Genomic DNA, 16,893 nt, shown 5'->3' on the forward strand with positions numbered 1-16,893 from the left:
TGCAGAACACTACAGATTCTTGCTATAGAAAATAATCTACAAACCCAGTTACCCACCTTTGGTGAAAGTCTCAGGAGAGACAGAAAATTTCAAAGAATATGGCTGGCAACCTAGGAGGTACATTCATTTATCTTTATTTCAAATTTCCCTTTAGGGAAAGTCAGGCTAAGAAATGCAAACCTGCACTAAAATATCTGGCCTATTGTTATAAAACTAGAGGCCCGGTGCACGAAATTCGTGCAGGGGAGGAGGATATCTCTCAGCCCAGCCTGTACCCTCTCTAATCTGGGACCCCTCGAGGGATGTCTGACTGCCAAGGGACCCCACTGGTGCATGAATCGGCCAGGAAGGGATGCGGGAGGTTGGCCAGCTGGGGAGGGACCATAGGAGGGCTCCATGGAGTGTCCAGCTCATCTTGCTCAGTCCCAATTGGCCAGATCCCAGCAACAAGCTAACCTACTGGTTAGAGAGTCTGCCCCCTGGTGGTCAGTGCATGTAATAGCGAGAAGTTGAGCAGCCTTATTACTCTTTGCTTGGTTGAATAGCCAACTGGACAACTAGACATTTAGCATATTAGGCTGTTATTATATAAGGTAAAGCACTTTAATAATAAATTTAGTTTTTATAAGATTATATTGTATCACAGGGAAAAATCCTCTAATATACAAGTTCTTCACTACTTAGAGTGATCACTGGGGAATGATAATCCACAGGACACCAAAACCACATGTGATTTTGAAAGATTTTTATATTCATAGCCATAAGTTGATGAATATTTTATTTTTATTTAAAGCTTTACATATTAAATTATATCAGTCATTAGTCTTCTGAATAAAACAACCAAGATAAAGAAACTATTAATTTTATACAGTTATCATATTTCTGAAAGTACATCTGAAACATCAACTCTGAAACTTTTCCCCTTATGTATTACTTCACTGGACTGAAAACTGACTTTTAGGTAGGTGAAAGACTAAAATTTTATTTCAAATCATTTTGTATTCATTTGTCTCACCATAAAAATACAACATAGAAAAACAAGATTTAAGAAACAATACTCCTGAATTATTTTCAAAAATATACTTAAATATATGCTAATATATTTTCAGAATGTGTCAATTAATATTTGAAAACTTTATATGACTGACATTTACAGTTCATAAAGAAGTACAGAATCCAAGTATTAAGTGTATTTCCAATTTCAGTTCTCTTTATGAAAATCAATATGAGCACAGAGATAAACTACATTTCAAGAGCAGGCTAGAGATTTGTCAGTGAATCTTTTCAAACTAGTCACATTATTTTCTGATGGCAAAGACATCTCAAAAGAAGCATGATATGGTCTATGAATACCATCAAACCTCCTTGCAGCCTTACATGCAGCAATAGATGGTAGATTTACTTTTTATGACAAGATGAATATACTCCACATGCAGCTGTTATAAAAGTAGCTGACATCATGAATAAGAAATGGGAAGAAAGGCATTTCTGTTGGCGCTAATTTTAGGAAACTAGACAGGCATCAGTTATTACTCAGAATAGTCAATGATTATCAAAAAAATGCTAAGATAGCATGTGTGACCATTATCAGTGCCTTTTTATTAGCCATTGCTTCCTAGTGGTGTTAGATTAATTTAAAGAAGATTGGAAATAATATGTTCACAGAATCTTGGACATTTTTCTGAGCTCATGATTTTCCACCAGCAGTGTAAAAACAGGTAAAACAAGAACTCAAACGCCCAGTAAATGTTATATAACATATAATTGATCAAATGTGTAATTTTCTAGATTACCTTTATACATCACCCATCATCATTAAACATAAACTTCCAGCGATCAGAGGCAGTATAAGAAAGAGCCACAAATTCTAGGTCAAAGATGTTTGCCTGCAAGGTGGAGTTTGCCATAAGGGTTTTCACCCAGGATACTCAAAGGACCTTGCCCTGTTCTTTCCAACCATTCTGTGAAAGATGATAAGTGAAGATCGCCTTTGTGTTCTTGCACTAAAGATATTGTTCATATATGTGAATTAAACATCTTAATCGAGCATTAATAGATAAGGCTTTTGAAAAACACAAGCTACCAGGTTTGTGTCAAATTTGAGCTCTGAAAAACAAATTGCAAAAAATCAAAATTAGAGAATGTATCTATTTTTTAATGTGGAATTTGGCACTATGGCTTTAGAGCATTGTCTATTGAATTAAAATTATCAAATTCATGGTCGCAGAATTGTTTGAAGTATTCCCTAATTTATTTATTTTTTACTCTGTATGGCAGTGACAGCCTCAATTTCATTTCTAATATTTGTGATTTCTGCTTTCTTTGTTTTTCTTGATCAGTATGATAAGAGACTTTTCAATTTCTCTTTTTTTCCCCAAGAGTTAGCTTTGGCCCAGTCAATGTGGCTCTGTGGTTGAGCATCAACCCATGCACCAAGAGGTCCTGGTTCAATTCTGGGTAAGGACACATGAAAGGTTTGTGGCTCGATCCCCAGTAGGGGACGTGCGAGAGGCAGCAAATGGAGCTATGTTTCTCTCTTATCACTGTTTCTATCTCTCCTTCTTGCTTTCTAAAAATAATAAAAACATATTTTTTAAAAAGAGTTAGCTTCCGATAGTTAATGTTTTTTATTGTTTTCTAATCTCAATTTCAATAGTTCTGCTCTTATATATTGTTTCTTTTTACATAGAAAATTCTCTCACAATACCAAGAAAAGGTATGTTAGGGCTTGGCTTGTGTCCCCCATAAAAATAAATGTTAAAGTCCTACCCTCCGGTACTCTTTACGATCATATACCCCCAGTTCTTGATAGGTCTCACAATCATAATTTTATTAAAATTCTGGTAATATTCTGGGAACAACAATGCTCTGATATGAATGGATGTTATCATGGAAACAATGTCATAATGATTTTCTAAATACAATGAACTGTTTCAAAATGATGATGATGATGATGTTAGGGGAATGATGATTTTGTGTTTCTTTTATTACTTTGGGCATTATTCAAAGCCAGGTCTTCTTTATGTACTTTAGAATTTTTTGTTTGTTTGGCTGGTTGGTTTCAATTTTTAATTTTTAATAGTAATTTGTTAAAAGTTTTTGACAAAGTAATTATAACAATATATGTTAGAAATTCAATAACATGCAGGGTCTAGTTCATCAATTTTCCAACATTATGTTTGGCTATCACTACCTGTTGTAGTCCGTTTTATTAGACTATTTCACTAGGCTACTGAGTACCCAGATAATTGGCCAAACATTATTCTGAGTACTTTTGTGAGGGTGTCTTTAGATGAAATTAACACTTAATCAGGAAATGGAGTAAAACAGATTTCCTGCCCTGATGTAGATGGTCTTCAATTAGATGAAGGCTTAAATGGAAAAAAAACCAGGCTGACCATCCCTTGAGTAAGAGAAAATTCCCAGGCACCTTTGAACTGGGACATCATTTGTTCCCTCCCTTCTGATGCAGACTAAAAGGCTTTTTTTCTCCATCTCTGGCTTGTGGCTTTCAGGCTAAAAAACACCATCAGTGAGCTCTCCTGAGTCTCCAGCTGGCAAACTTACCCTGAAGTTCTCACGACTTGTCACCCTCCATAGTCATCTGAGACAATTCCTTACAGTAAATCAATCTGGATAGATTGATAGATAGATAAATAGGTAGGGAAACAGATAGAGAGATAGAGATAGAGATAGAGATAGAAATAGAAGATAGAGATAGAGATAGAAATAGAGATAGTGATAGAAATAGAGATAGATAGAAAGACATGAACTATCACTTCTTGGCTCAACATTATGGTAACTTTCTTTCTAAAACACATCCTGAACAGATTATACAAATATTATATAAAGATAATAGTCTCAATTATCAATTAAAGCATATGAGTCTACATTTAACTGAGAATGCATAATTGTTTTGTAATTGGTACTGAAAATCAAATTCCAATTCAAGTCCCTTGCATAAATAAATAGATAATTACACAGAATGTGTTGTTCCCTTGTGCTTTTCCTAGGTACATGATACAGAGGCCTTCCAAATCAGCTGGCTTCAGGAAAAAGTAAAATAATCTTAAAGATCTTTATAAAATATTAGAATTTTTTTTTAAAAAAGTAATTCATTTTTATTATACAGTATATTTACTAAAAGGGAATTTTCCCAGAAGTGAAATATCTATTTTTAAATACCTATGAATTATGAAAATGTTTTTATTGACCTCAGATAAGAATGCATAGCCATACACCATAGGATTACAGTGCAACTTTCATCTGCAATCACATCACTCCGCTCTAAATGTCAAATTATAATTGGCATTTAAGAAAATTGCTTCAGGATAGATACCACGTATCTTTTTAAATACTGGCTGATATTTTTAGCCATTATTTCATTACTGCTAGATTGAGTACTAGTGTCCAATTAGACATTAATTACCTGTCTAAATACAGCGAATGCCCTGCCCAGGATGTCACTAGGCATTTTAATTTTACTAAATGAAATGCAATGGAATTTAACTTCACAAATTTCGCAATTCAAACACTCCTTTCATTATAAAGCTTTATTTGAGTGGAATAGAACAAATGCTCTCTAGCCTTCAAGCTCTGGTGAAATTAAACATGATATTTAGCGGGAACACCACAGGAGTTTGGAGGGGAAGAGACCTTTAAAGATCCTGTGAGAAATCTCCCACTCCACGGTCAAACCTCTCCCATGTGCGATCAGCCCTGCTTCAACAGCTCCAGCAGCAAAGGGTCTGGGTGTTGCAAACGTCTTTCTTTTAGTAAACAAAATATTCTCACTGTAATTTCAGTCTTTAATTCCACTTCTGCCTTTGGAGCACAGTGGAATACATTTATTATCCCTTGTAAAGATTTGATAATAACTATCCTATCCTTCCCCTCTTTTACTTTCCCCAGGGTAGCTGGATATAGGTTGTGTACCACTTCATCATTTTTGTGGCTCTCTTTTTAGCAATCAACACCATTCTCATAATGAGGACCTCAGACATGGGAATAATATAACTTCGAAGCCTCTCAATTTACACCCTTTTTTTTAAAAAGCATAAAAAACCATATTCCCTAAAGTACCACCAATATCACCTAAGAAGACAAAACGTAGTGACTTCGCCTTTTTATTAAATATCAGACTACCAATTCTTTTTTTTTAAATTTTAATTCTAATTGCTTTAGGGTCTTTTTAACTTTTAGATAACAAATAAGATATGGCACTTCATCCCTGTCTCAATATTTAGCTTGTGTGTATTAAAGCAATGAAAACACACTTTAGTAAAAACAAATAGAAGATGGGCACACAACAAGGCAATAACTGACTGTGTGTCCTCTTTAGTGTGTCTACAGGCAAATTGACCAGGAAACTCACATTTTATCTTCTCTCACTTAACCTTGTCCTCTTGGTTTTAAACATATCTTTATCTTGACAAAAAGAACTTAGATATGTTTTTATCTTTTCATGTTCTTATTCTTGAGTTCTTCTAAGATTGAAGCTATGCTATTGTTTTTCAAGGTTACATAGACAGTAGCACATTTGCTGAGACCTTGTGTATGTGAAAATGTCTTTTAGTTACTTTCAAATCTTAAATCGAGTTGTTATGAATGTAGTATCCTTTGAACACAGCCAATTTGGATGGGACAAGAGGGGCGGGAAATGCCAGACTCATGAAAATACTTACTAGTTCAAAAGAAGGGGAACCATCAAAGGCATCAGGTCAAGATACCCTGCCGTGAAAGGAACCTACAGAAAGAAACAAGGAAATGTAGCCATCACTGTTTGTTAAAGGCTGTTTCTCAACAAAGCCTGAAGGTCATTACGGCTGCAAGATGTGATGACTCAGAAATCAGATGATGTGTCTCTGCAACAAAACCATACATACAAAACTCAAAAATAAAATTGAGGTAATGGAGTATAGTTTACTATAGAAGACAAAATTATACTCAGAGAATGCAGAGATGCATATGAAATATGATCTAAATAAGAGACAAGAAAGTCAATATATGGATGTTACAATTTTAAGGGAAAAAGGAGCAGATAAAGAGACACTATATTTAAATTAATAATTGGGAAACTATTTTATCTGAAGACAATAGATAATTTTTATAAGACAAATTCAATAAGAGAGGCCCCTGTGAAACATTCCTTACTGAATTATTTTAATTTCAAGATTAAGGAAATAAATCAGACAAGTGCCAAGAATTAGCAATAAAAGGAAAACCAAGGAACAGCTTGGTAAAATGGCTATTGGCAGACATAAGACAAAAGAATCAGCCCTGAGCACAGCTATAAGATCCTGAGAGAAAAATAGAGAGATTGTGAACTAAAAAGTCTCCATGCAAACATGTTATTATTTACATGCATAAGCTACAGGAAGACATCATATTATTTGTGTATCATTCCCCCTAAATGCTCAGGTATATTTTGCAGGGCTTACTTCTCAAACTTTTATTTTGTGACTGGCTGGTGAGCTAGAAGAATTGTTTCTAATGGGAATCCATCTGTTAGTATTCCCTGTTCCTCATAAAAACTCTCCTTGGAGCGTCCATTATAACATGTCTATGCTATTCCGCTCCAGGAAGTTGAACTGTGAACTTACTAGAGCAGAAGAATAATGATGGAAGTGATCAATGACAGAACTCTTTTAGTTATTAATGATAGAACTCTTTCTAATGATTGAAGTTATTGAATATTTTCCCCAAAGTTCATCCTTGAATGATACATGTAAATCTCCTACTTTCCAGTCTTCTTATGAAACTGTTTCCCAAGTCGAAGGCTGTTAGGGAAGCTCTGCAATGGTTAAACATGGCTTTTGCCTCTTGACTCTCTCTCACCCCTCCCAAACACACCATGAACAAACATAAAATTTGTGATTTGGTTTTGTTTTGTTTTGTCTTACTTTGCAGTTGCAGCTAAAAGAGAAATTATCATTCTCTGCACCTGTATCAACACTCAGCTGTGCTCCTGAGCCTTTTCTATTTGGACATTTCAGAGTTGCCACTTTTGAAAGGGTAACAAATTCTGCATTTTCTAGGATGGCAGGTGTGAGCCAGGGTTCAACTTTGCTCCTAACAATTGGAGAAATGACTAGCAAACCCACACAGTACATGGAGGAATGAGAACATTTTTTCTGTAAGAAGTACAAAATTAAGGCATAAAATTAAACCATTGGGCTCACTAAAGTCAGGTCGAAGATCCATAAGACAGACCACTTTCCAGGTTAGTGACAGCTTCTGCTCTCTACATGGCAAAAGCTTTGTAGGTTGGTGGCTACCACAGTAGCAGGAAGGAGGGCACTTATATAGGCTTGGCCAGTCCACTAGGAGCTTTTGGGACATCATGAGCTGGAGCTAATCATACATTGCACCTATTTGGGTATTGTTGGCACTGAGGAAATCCATACCCAAAACACAATATTTCATTTGCATTAAAACAGAAAGATATTTACAAAATGTTGATGTTAATACATCTACTTTTTACATATATCAGTCACTTCATAACCTCTAGAAATATCCTATCTAATAATAGGCAAACAGGGTAATTGACCATACCTTTACTACGCCTCTCATTGGCTAATCAACGTGATATGCAAATTAACCGCCAACAAAGATGGCGGTTAATTTGCATATGTAGGCTCCAAGCGGCGGAGAGAAGACTGAAGGCGAGCCGGAGCTGTGAAGATGGAGGACGGAAGGCGGCTCTGGCCGGCGAGCTGTGAAGACAGAGGACGGAAGGCGGCTCTGGCCGGAGCAAAGGCCTGGGTCCCGGGTGCCGGAGGAAAACTGGTGCCAGCAGCCAGGAGAAGGGAAGGCCTATTGCACGAATCTCTTCATGCAACAGGCCTCTAGTAAGACATATAATTTAGATGTTTAAAATTGTTCACTATATCTTGTCATGAGAAAAATATACATACATAACAATAAAGACAATTTGAAAATATCTTCTAAATATGAGCAGGCCTCTGCTTCTCTTTTTCCTTACCACCTTCTGTTCCAGGTCCTCTAACAGCTGTGGTCCACCTCCTGGTGTTACTTCTAGAAATGGCCTAATAATTCCATTTCCAAGAGTTATTTTCCGATGAATTTCTTGTCTCTGATCTTTTTTCAAAAAGAACATTTACAAGATGTGTGATTTTCTAGCTCTTCTTTATCATATGTCTCTAATTGTTTTATATACAGCAAGTCTACATGTAGCAGAATAAGTTTCTTTTTAAAATATTGGGGCCCTGGGAGGTGTGGCTCAGTGTCACCCTATGCACCCAAAGGTTGCCAGTTCAATTCTGGGTCAGAGCACATGCTCGTGTTGCGGTTCAATCCCCAGTCAAGGTGCATGCAGGAGGCAACTGACTGATGTTTCTCTCTTACATGGATGTTTCCTTCTCTCTCCTTCTCCCTTCTTCTCTGTCTAAAAATCAATAAAACATACTTTTTGAAAAGAGGGAAGAAAGTTAAGGGCAGTTTTTCTTTTACATATTTTATACACAAGTCATAAAAAAATGACCAGTAAATCTTCCTAAAAGGTTATCTACACTGCATGGTGTTTCGTCATTGTTTTTTTTCCTTTTTAACCATATGACACAGCAACCTGTTTTTGGGGTATCTACCCAAAAAATTTGAAAACATTTATCCATCTTTTTTTTTTGTTCCAAAACTGAGGTCAATAATAGGTACTTCACAAAGTTGTTTCAGGGCTTAAGTCAATTGATCTCAGGTGGGGAATATTTTTGCTCCCCATGGGTTTTTGACAATGTCTGAAGATATTTTTGTTTGTTACATCTGGGGATAAGAGGTTGCTACTGTCCACTAATGAATAGAGTCTAAGGCTACTGCTGAACATTCTACAATGCACATGACCATTTTCCACAGTGAAGAATGATCTGGCTCCAAATATTAATAGTGCCGAAATTGAGAAATCCTGGTTTAAGTGAGTCAACTCACAGCAAAACACGCAGAGTGGTGACAGGCATATAGTACGGGCTCAATAAAGAATTAGCATATTTTTTGTGATAACTTGATTGCTCAAACCACTAAAAGGGTGATGAACCTGGTCATCTCTTACCTAGATACCACTTTTGGGGGGTACCTTCTAATAACTCATTCTATTTTTTATTATTGGAAATCTTATCTATAAACATTCAGTTTCTATTTTATCCTTCTTTAGAATTAAATGTCTTCTTCTAATTAGAATTTTAAAAATTCAGTGCAACACTCGCAATTTTGAAATAAGTAAAACTAAAGAAAGCATTGGAGGCTTAAGATGTCACAAAATCTCCTTTAAAGAAAAAACTGTTATAACCATTATTAAACCGTTAGAGGATTAAGTCCTGATATGCTGCAGCTTTAAAAACTGGGGACTCAAGGTTTTCATGAGGACTAAAGGAGGAATACTGAGACTAATCCCAAAGTCACATTTAAATGTCTCTACTTGTGTCAAATCAACAATTTTAAATGTAAGCTATGAGCCTTTATAAGTTGAGGTATTTTGTGATTATGGACACCTATGAAAGAATATAAATTACTGAACCCTTTGCATGTATTTTCCTTCATTGATTTCCATAACAATATGTGAAATTTAACCTGCCGTAGCAATAACATATCAGAAAGTAACAGAATACAGTGTAATAATTATTAGTCAGTTGGCTACAAGGCTGCACAAATGGTGATATAATTCTCTTCAGGAAACATATCATGGAGTATTTCAGGAATTAAGCTAACATTGATATGTCTTAATCAATTCTACAAACATTTTCCATACAACAACTATGTACCTACTTGTCTCACCAGCTTAAAAAAAAAGGATAGCATCCTCATCTTCTTTCAAGGGAACACTGGATTATTTTTCATAATCAGATAGGACAGAATAAAAGGAAGTGAAAATCCAATTTGTGTTTTGAGAAAATTAGGAATTGACTTTCTGAATCTGATTGATGAACCTTACTCAAATCATTAATTACATCAGCACCCATCCACAAATAATCGCCTTAATGACTTAATGGGTGATTACAATTTAGAAATGACCAACATGGGACCAAAGCCAAGACTCCATCTATTTAATAATAGATTCTAATTTATTTTAAAGGTAAAACACAAACAATTACTTATTCACACTTGTCATCAAATAAGAAACAAGTAATCAGTCAAAGTTCATGAGCTTGTGGCGATAGATAGACATTGATTTCTACTAAATTGGAGGTTAAAAGAGGAGTACACATAAAGCAAAGCTCTCAAAGGTGATGCTTCCCATGGTGAATGTCAGTGATTCAGAGCTGAAGACTTTCCTTCTCAAAAGTACAAATGATCTCTCTCACTTTTTCCCTTTCCTCCTCATCACTCCTCCTCCTCCTTTCTCTCCTCTCTCATTTTATCTCTTATTCTTTCCAATTTGGCCTCTTCCAATCTACACACACACACACACACACAATATACAAACACATTTATACACAAATGCATATGTATAACTGTTATATGTGCATATGTATGTATAAATATGTGTATGTATAATACTATATTACATTATATTATTATGCATTTGCATTTATAATAATATATATGTTCTACTTCCTTTACAGCCATACCTTATTGTCATCTCATTCTCAGCATATTAAAAAATAATAATTTTTTCTTTCCATTATAACTTGCCTGTCCTCTCTCTTTTGTAGCCATCGTTTTTGCAAATGTATCTGAGAGATGGGGATGACAACTTGGGAAAGCATTCCTTCAGAAATAGTTCGCGTTTACTCTGTCAGTGTTTCCCAATCCAGTGCTATTTCTCCTCCTTACTGATTTTGGCTTGATGTACAAGTCCCAGGTTCACCTTTCTCACAACATTATTACCCCGAGGAGTGTCAACTCTCCACGGCAGTGCTATGCAGGGCATCTCCCTCCTTACTGGAGCCCTGGTCCATGCTGACCTCTTCGGAACTGGCTCCTTGGGGCTACTCTCACCCCCACACCCACCTTACAACTCCAGTGGCCAATCTGGTTTCCTATTGCTCCTACCTGGCACCGAGGCACTCCTATATCATTTCCTGACCATCAAAAACCCATCTCCTGGCAACTATAGGCCTGATCCTTTGTTAAACTGTCCATTTGTATGGTTGTGTGTGTATATATTGGCGGAGACCTCCTGGAGAACTCTCCTACATTTTGAGATATCAATTCCTATCTGTCCATTTCCAGAAAAGGTGTACTAACCCCTGGTTTACATTTAACATGATTTTTAAGATGATTAGTTTTAAGTCTCTAATCTCCCGTTTTGTTTTCTATTTGTCCCACTATACTTTGCCTCCTATCTTTAATTTCTATTTCTGCACTGTTTTTGAATTAAATATTTTCTCACAGTTTCTTATTACAGTGATATTTTTATTATAATAAAAATGGAAAATATTACAAATGATCTTTTTTTCTTGGCCTATTAGTTATAACTCTTGTTATTTTAATAATGCTTATGAATCAATTATTTGTTTTACATGCCACATTCTACATTCAGATAATATTACACAATTTCATTTAGAGTATAAAACTCTTACAATAGCGTTCTTTTGTTTGTCATCTCCTGTAAGCCCGCAGATATACTCATTGGTGAAATATAGATAACCAGGCACAAGGCCAGAGTGTCCACTCTAACCATTCTATTTAACATAGTACAGAAAGTCCTATCGCAATTAGCAAAATAAATAAATAAAAATAAAGGAAATGAAGAGAACACAAAGTGGAAAGGAAAAAAGCAAAATTGCCTCTGTTCGAACATGACATAACCTTATACAAAGAAAATCCTAAAGGTTCCATCAAAAAACTGTAAGAACAAACAAATGAATTCCAAAAGATTGTAAGATACAAAATCCGCATGCAAAAAACAACAGTGTTTTAACAATACATTAAAAAATAGTACATCACAATCAAGTTGGGTTCATTCTAGGGGCACAAGGATTGTTAAACGGACATGTAAACTGATCAACGTAAAATGCCACATTAAAAAATATAGGCTTACCAGGTGTGGTTCAGTGGTGGAGTGTCACCCCATGAATCAGGAGGTCATGGTTTGAGTCCTGTTCAGAGCACATGCCCAGATTGCAGGCTCGATCCCAAGTAGGGGGTGTGCAGGAGACAGCTGATCCATGATTCTATCTCATTGGTGATGTTTCTATCTCTCTCTCCCTCTCCCTTCCTCTCTGAAATCAATAAAAATAACTTTTAAAAAAAGAACTGTAGAATAATACTTCCCCAAACTAGGTCTGAGTTCTTGGTTAAAACCTTGTGACAACAACCAAGTAAAAGAAGCCTTCACAGAAAAATATTATTAGAGTCCTGGTCAGTGTGGCTAAGTTGGCTGAGTGCAGTCCCATGCACCCAAAGCTCACAGGACAGATTCCTGGTTTGGGCACATGCCCAGGTTGCAGACCAAATCCCCAGTAGGGAGTGTGCGGGAGGCAGCTGATGGATGGTTCTCTTTCATTGATGTTTCTCTCTCTCCCTTGTCCATCCTCTCTCTATAAAATCAATAAAAACACTGAAAAATTCTTATTAAAAAACCACCAGAAATAGACATCACAGTTTATTTGTTAAAATGTTCTTTATGCTAGGAGAGTCTTTGAGAAACTCTCTCTATAAAGGATATATTTAATATCTGTTCTCTAATCCCTCGGCATTTTAGAACCAGGAAAATTGTAGGAGCAGATTGACTAGTATCTGGAGACAGACAGCACTGAGAAGTGACAGCTTGATCAGGAAAAAGCACACTGCTCTGAGGCAATTTATAAGAAGATAAAATAGCCCCATAAACCTCCATAGCTCCTGAGACTGTCACTGTATTAACATGGCTCAGACCAATAATAGATGTTTGTGTTTGATAATGAGACATCAAAATAAGATACATAAAACTTTTATGGAAAAAATGACAACTTAAGAGCAAGCATTTAAATGCTTTCTTCCCAAATACTGACTGATGGAGGCTCAGAAATATATTAAAATGGATAAGCTTTCAGAGTAGTTTTTAAAGTTCTACAAATAGGATCTGCTTTAAACAGTTTCTTCTAGACTTAGATTCATTGAAGCCACCTGGGAGAAAATATTTAAAATGACTGTCTGTCTCCAACTGTGATACCTTGTTTCTGTGTGGTACAAGTCAACAGAGGAGACTATGGTAGGGCTCCATTGTAATCATTAATGTCAGAGGTCAATGAAAGCCATTGGATAAATGGAGATTTCTCATTTGGGGTGTGTGTGTGTGTGTGTATGCTCAAAAATCAATATCCACAAAAAAATCCAAGGACAAATCTAGCAATATCAAGTAGAACAAGGCTGATGTCTTCTAGCTATCCATCTATAATAATAAAAGTGTAATATGCTAATTAGACCAGATGTCATTCTGACAACCTTCCCGGATGAAGCTAGGGCTGCAAGGGAAGCCCGGGTCCTGGGTGCCAGAGGGAAGCCACTGCTGGCAGCCGGGGGAAGGAAAGCCTACTCTTGCATGAATTTCGTGCATTGGGCCTCTAGTTTAATAATAAAAAAATAAAGTTTGTATAAAATCCAGACCAAACAAATAAAGAAGAAGAAGAAGAAAGAGGTGGAAATTTGATTCAGTGGCTTTGAGGAACAAAGGAAAACACTGCACAGAAAAAGTTCCCTGCAAGGCCTGCCTGCAGACTTAGCGTCTCTCCCACACTTCAATCAATATGAATAGAGATTTTAAGATCAAATATCAGACACAGATAGACTTTAAAAGTCTTACTATTTTTATAGTCAATACATCAACAAATAATTTCAAATTTAAGGTGTGCTTAATACTGCATTCCCTAAATATCTACTATAGGAAAGTACATATCGTAAGTAACTTATACATACACATATATAATTTAGATAAAATAGATATGAAGTGCTTTGTAAGAGTGATATACAGGAATGGCAAATATCTAAGTTTTATAAACAAAAAGATTATGATGATGACTGTTACAATATACTGTTAAATACTAATGATATAAATGGTGACTTCATTTAAATGCTAGTTAGGCATCTGAATTGATACAGAAATAAGGAAAATAACATTCTTAATTGGTATGATTTCTAAGAAAGATGTAATTTGGGAACAAAATGAGCACAATGCAAACTTACTAATAAAATTATCTCAATAATCATTAAAAATATTTTACAATTATATAAAAATAATTAATGTTTCCCACCTGAAATAGCAGTAAGAGATAAAAATACTGAAGTGACAAAAAAGTTCATAAGTATATTTCTACAATGGTGTTATGAATTAAATTAGTTGGATAACAATACAGGATGAAATATCCTAATTTCAGAAAAGTAAAATATCTCTTATATAAGAGAATTCTCCCCTTTCTTAAAAAAGAGGTTTTATGAGCTTAGGCTAAGTTGAAGAAACACAAAAAATATAGTTGGTATTTTTAGCCTCCCAAATTATTTTTATCCTTTCGCATACTTAAACTCCTCTAGAACTTCTCTCAAAATGGGGTTGTGGGGAGGGGGTAAGGGGGGTACAGTCTACTTTAGTGTGGTTGGGACCCAAGTATGCTTTCTTAATTAGAATAAAATATATTTTTACTAATACTATAATTAAAAAATTCTATGTGGTCGATCATGTCTTACTGACTAGTACAAAACTATCTTGGATTCACTCCACATTCTTCACCAAATGATTCAGAATTATTTTTACTTCTTTCAAAAAAGTGGAAAAATATATTTAGAAAAAAAATGCAAAAAAAGTATCACTTTCCTCATCTTCTGCAACAACAATTACAGGCAGTGCTTTAAGGAAACTGCTAAAGTGAGAGCAAGAGGAACAGATAGAAAAAAATCGTGGCAGAGAACATGAGAGAACTTTCTCCATAAAGCAAAAAAGAGCAGACATCAGCCCAGCTGGTGTTGTACAGACGGCTGTGCATCCACCTATGAACCAGGAGGTCATGGTTTGATTCCAGGTCAGGACACATGCCAAGGGTTGCAGGCTTCATCCCCAGTAGAGGGCATGCAGCAGGCAGCCTATGGATCATTCTCATCATTGACATTTCTCTCTTCTCCCTCTCCTTGCCTTTCTGAAATTAATAATAATAATAATAATATATATATATATATATATATTAAATCAGACTTCAGTAGAGGAAATGAGAGAACAATGAAGAGATACAGCATAGAGAATATTGAGCAAAGACAATGTGCTAGCAATTTTAAATATCATATTTTAATAATTGAAGACTGAGCCCATGACATTAGACCCAGGCAAATGCCTTCCCATAGGAGCCAATCACGTTCATTTAAAACACTTTTGTATTACCATGTGCCCGTTGTGGCCATCATTGTTAGATATTTCACTGGAAATCAAATAATCAACTTCCATCACTTTTTTTCTAGACTTCTTTACTCATGATATTTATGTTAGCCTATTGTAACAATAACATCTCCTCCTAATTTACCCAGTTATAATAAAGCATTTTTATCTTTTTTATAATAAAACATTTTTAACATTCTAAAAATAATCCAAAAAAAATGTGTACTTCTGAAAACTTGAGTTAATTAGAAAGCAACTTGAGGATTTCTATCTAAAGGAATTTCAACATCAAAAATAAATATAAATAAGGATAAAAATACACAAAAATTGATCTGAAAAATAAAAAAGTTTATTATTATAATATCTAGAATATAGACAGTAATTTAAGATATAGTTGATTTTTTTTCCTGAGGTGATATTTAAATTTCTTATTGTAAGGATTTACCAATGTCAAGATAGGAATATTGAACAAAACCAACAAATAGACATAAGCTGATGAAACGCCTGAATTTGAACTTTAAAGATGAAAAATAACAGTATCAAAAATGATCATATAAATAGATATTTATTGAATGTTTTTTTTAAATCTATTAAAATGTAGAAAATTTATAATAAGAGAAAAATTATTAATGAATTATGCCACATCTCTCTATGGGAAAATCATTCAATAATTTAAGAATGTTAAAGAGTATTTGATAATATGAACACTTCACTATAAAGTTTAAACTAAGCATATTAAACAATTTGTTTAATTTCTATACAAATAATGTACTCAAGATATAGTTTGTACACACACACACACACACACAGACACACAATACTGGAAAAATACACCAAACAATTAAGATTAGTTAACCTAGTGATGGAATCATCATTATTATTGACTATCCCCATTTTTCTCTGTGTACCTTCTTATGTTTTTTTTCTTAATTTAAAAACCAGGATTTATACTTGTAATATAAAAAAAATTAAAATGTAATGCAAAAGCAGGTCTCATTATAGTCAAGACATTATAGATTAGCATGCCCTAACATCTGTGCCATTTTCTCAATATTACCCCATTGGCTGACGATGACTTGTGACAATTACCTGACCCACTTGAAATTCTGTGCCAATAGACAAAGTGAGATGCTCATTAATAACTTGCATCTGTTGATTATTTAGACTCTTAGCCATTCTTTTTCTTCATTTTCCCAATGTCAACATTGGAGTAGAGAATAATTATTGCTAATTTATATCAAATAAACTCAGGTTTACCCAGTTTTCAAATCTCTATTAATTTATTTCCCATTCAAGCATCACAGCAGTATTGATATTTTTATACCTTAATATAAGATGTTGAATATCCCTGTTGGGAAAAATTATATTTTGAAAAATAGATGGCTCATCAATTTGATATGCTCTTGAATTGACATGAAAAACAAAACCAGCATCTCACTGGTGCTTGAAAGAGACACAGATGGCTTATAAATGAGGACTGCATGTTTTCATTTGGGGATTCCATTGTGTAGGTTATTTTTGTTAGTAGTTAAAAATAAATCTGTGATCCAGTAATTATAAAAACCCATACCTGGTTTTGCAATGGAAAACAGTGACTCTAA

At 34.9% G+C, this 16,893-nt stretch overlaps 1 long non-coding RNA gene across 1 annotated transcript; it reads right to left on the reverse strand.

Moving 5' to 3' along the window:
- Positions 1–440: 440 nt before the first annotated feature.
- Positions 441–16,031, reverse strand: LOC107181954. The gene is made up of 3 exons (XR_001512668.1): positions 16,020–16,031; positions 3,774–3,778; positions 441–525 (listed from the first exon to the last, which is right to left on the reverse strand). It is a non-coding gene; the product is annotated as an uncharacterized LOC107181954 (long non-coding RNA).
- Positions 16,032–16,893: the final 862 nt, after the last annotated feature.

This window comes from Myotis davidii, unplaced genomic scaffold, assembly GCF_000327345.1.
Source record: "Myotis davidii unplaced genomic scaffold, ASM32734v1 scaffold210, whole genome shotgun sequence".
NCBI lineage: Eukaryota > Metazoa > Chordata > Mammalia > Chiroptera > Vespertilionidae > Myotis > Myotis davidii.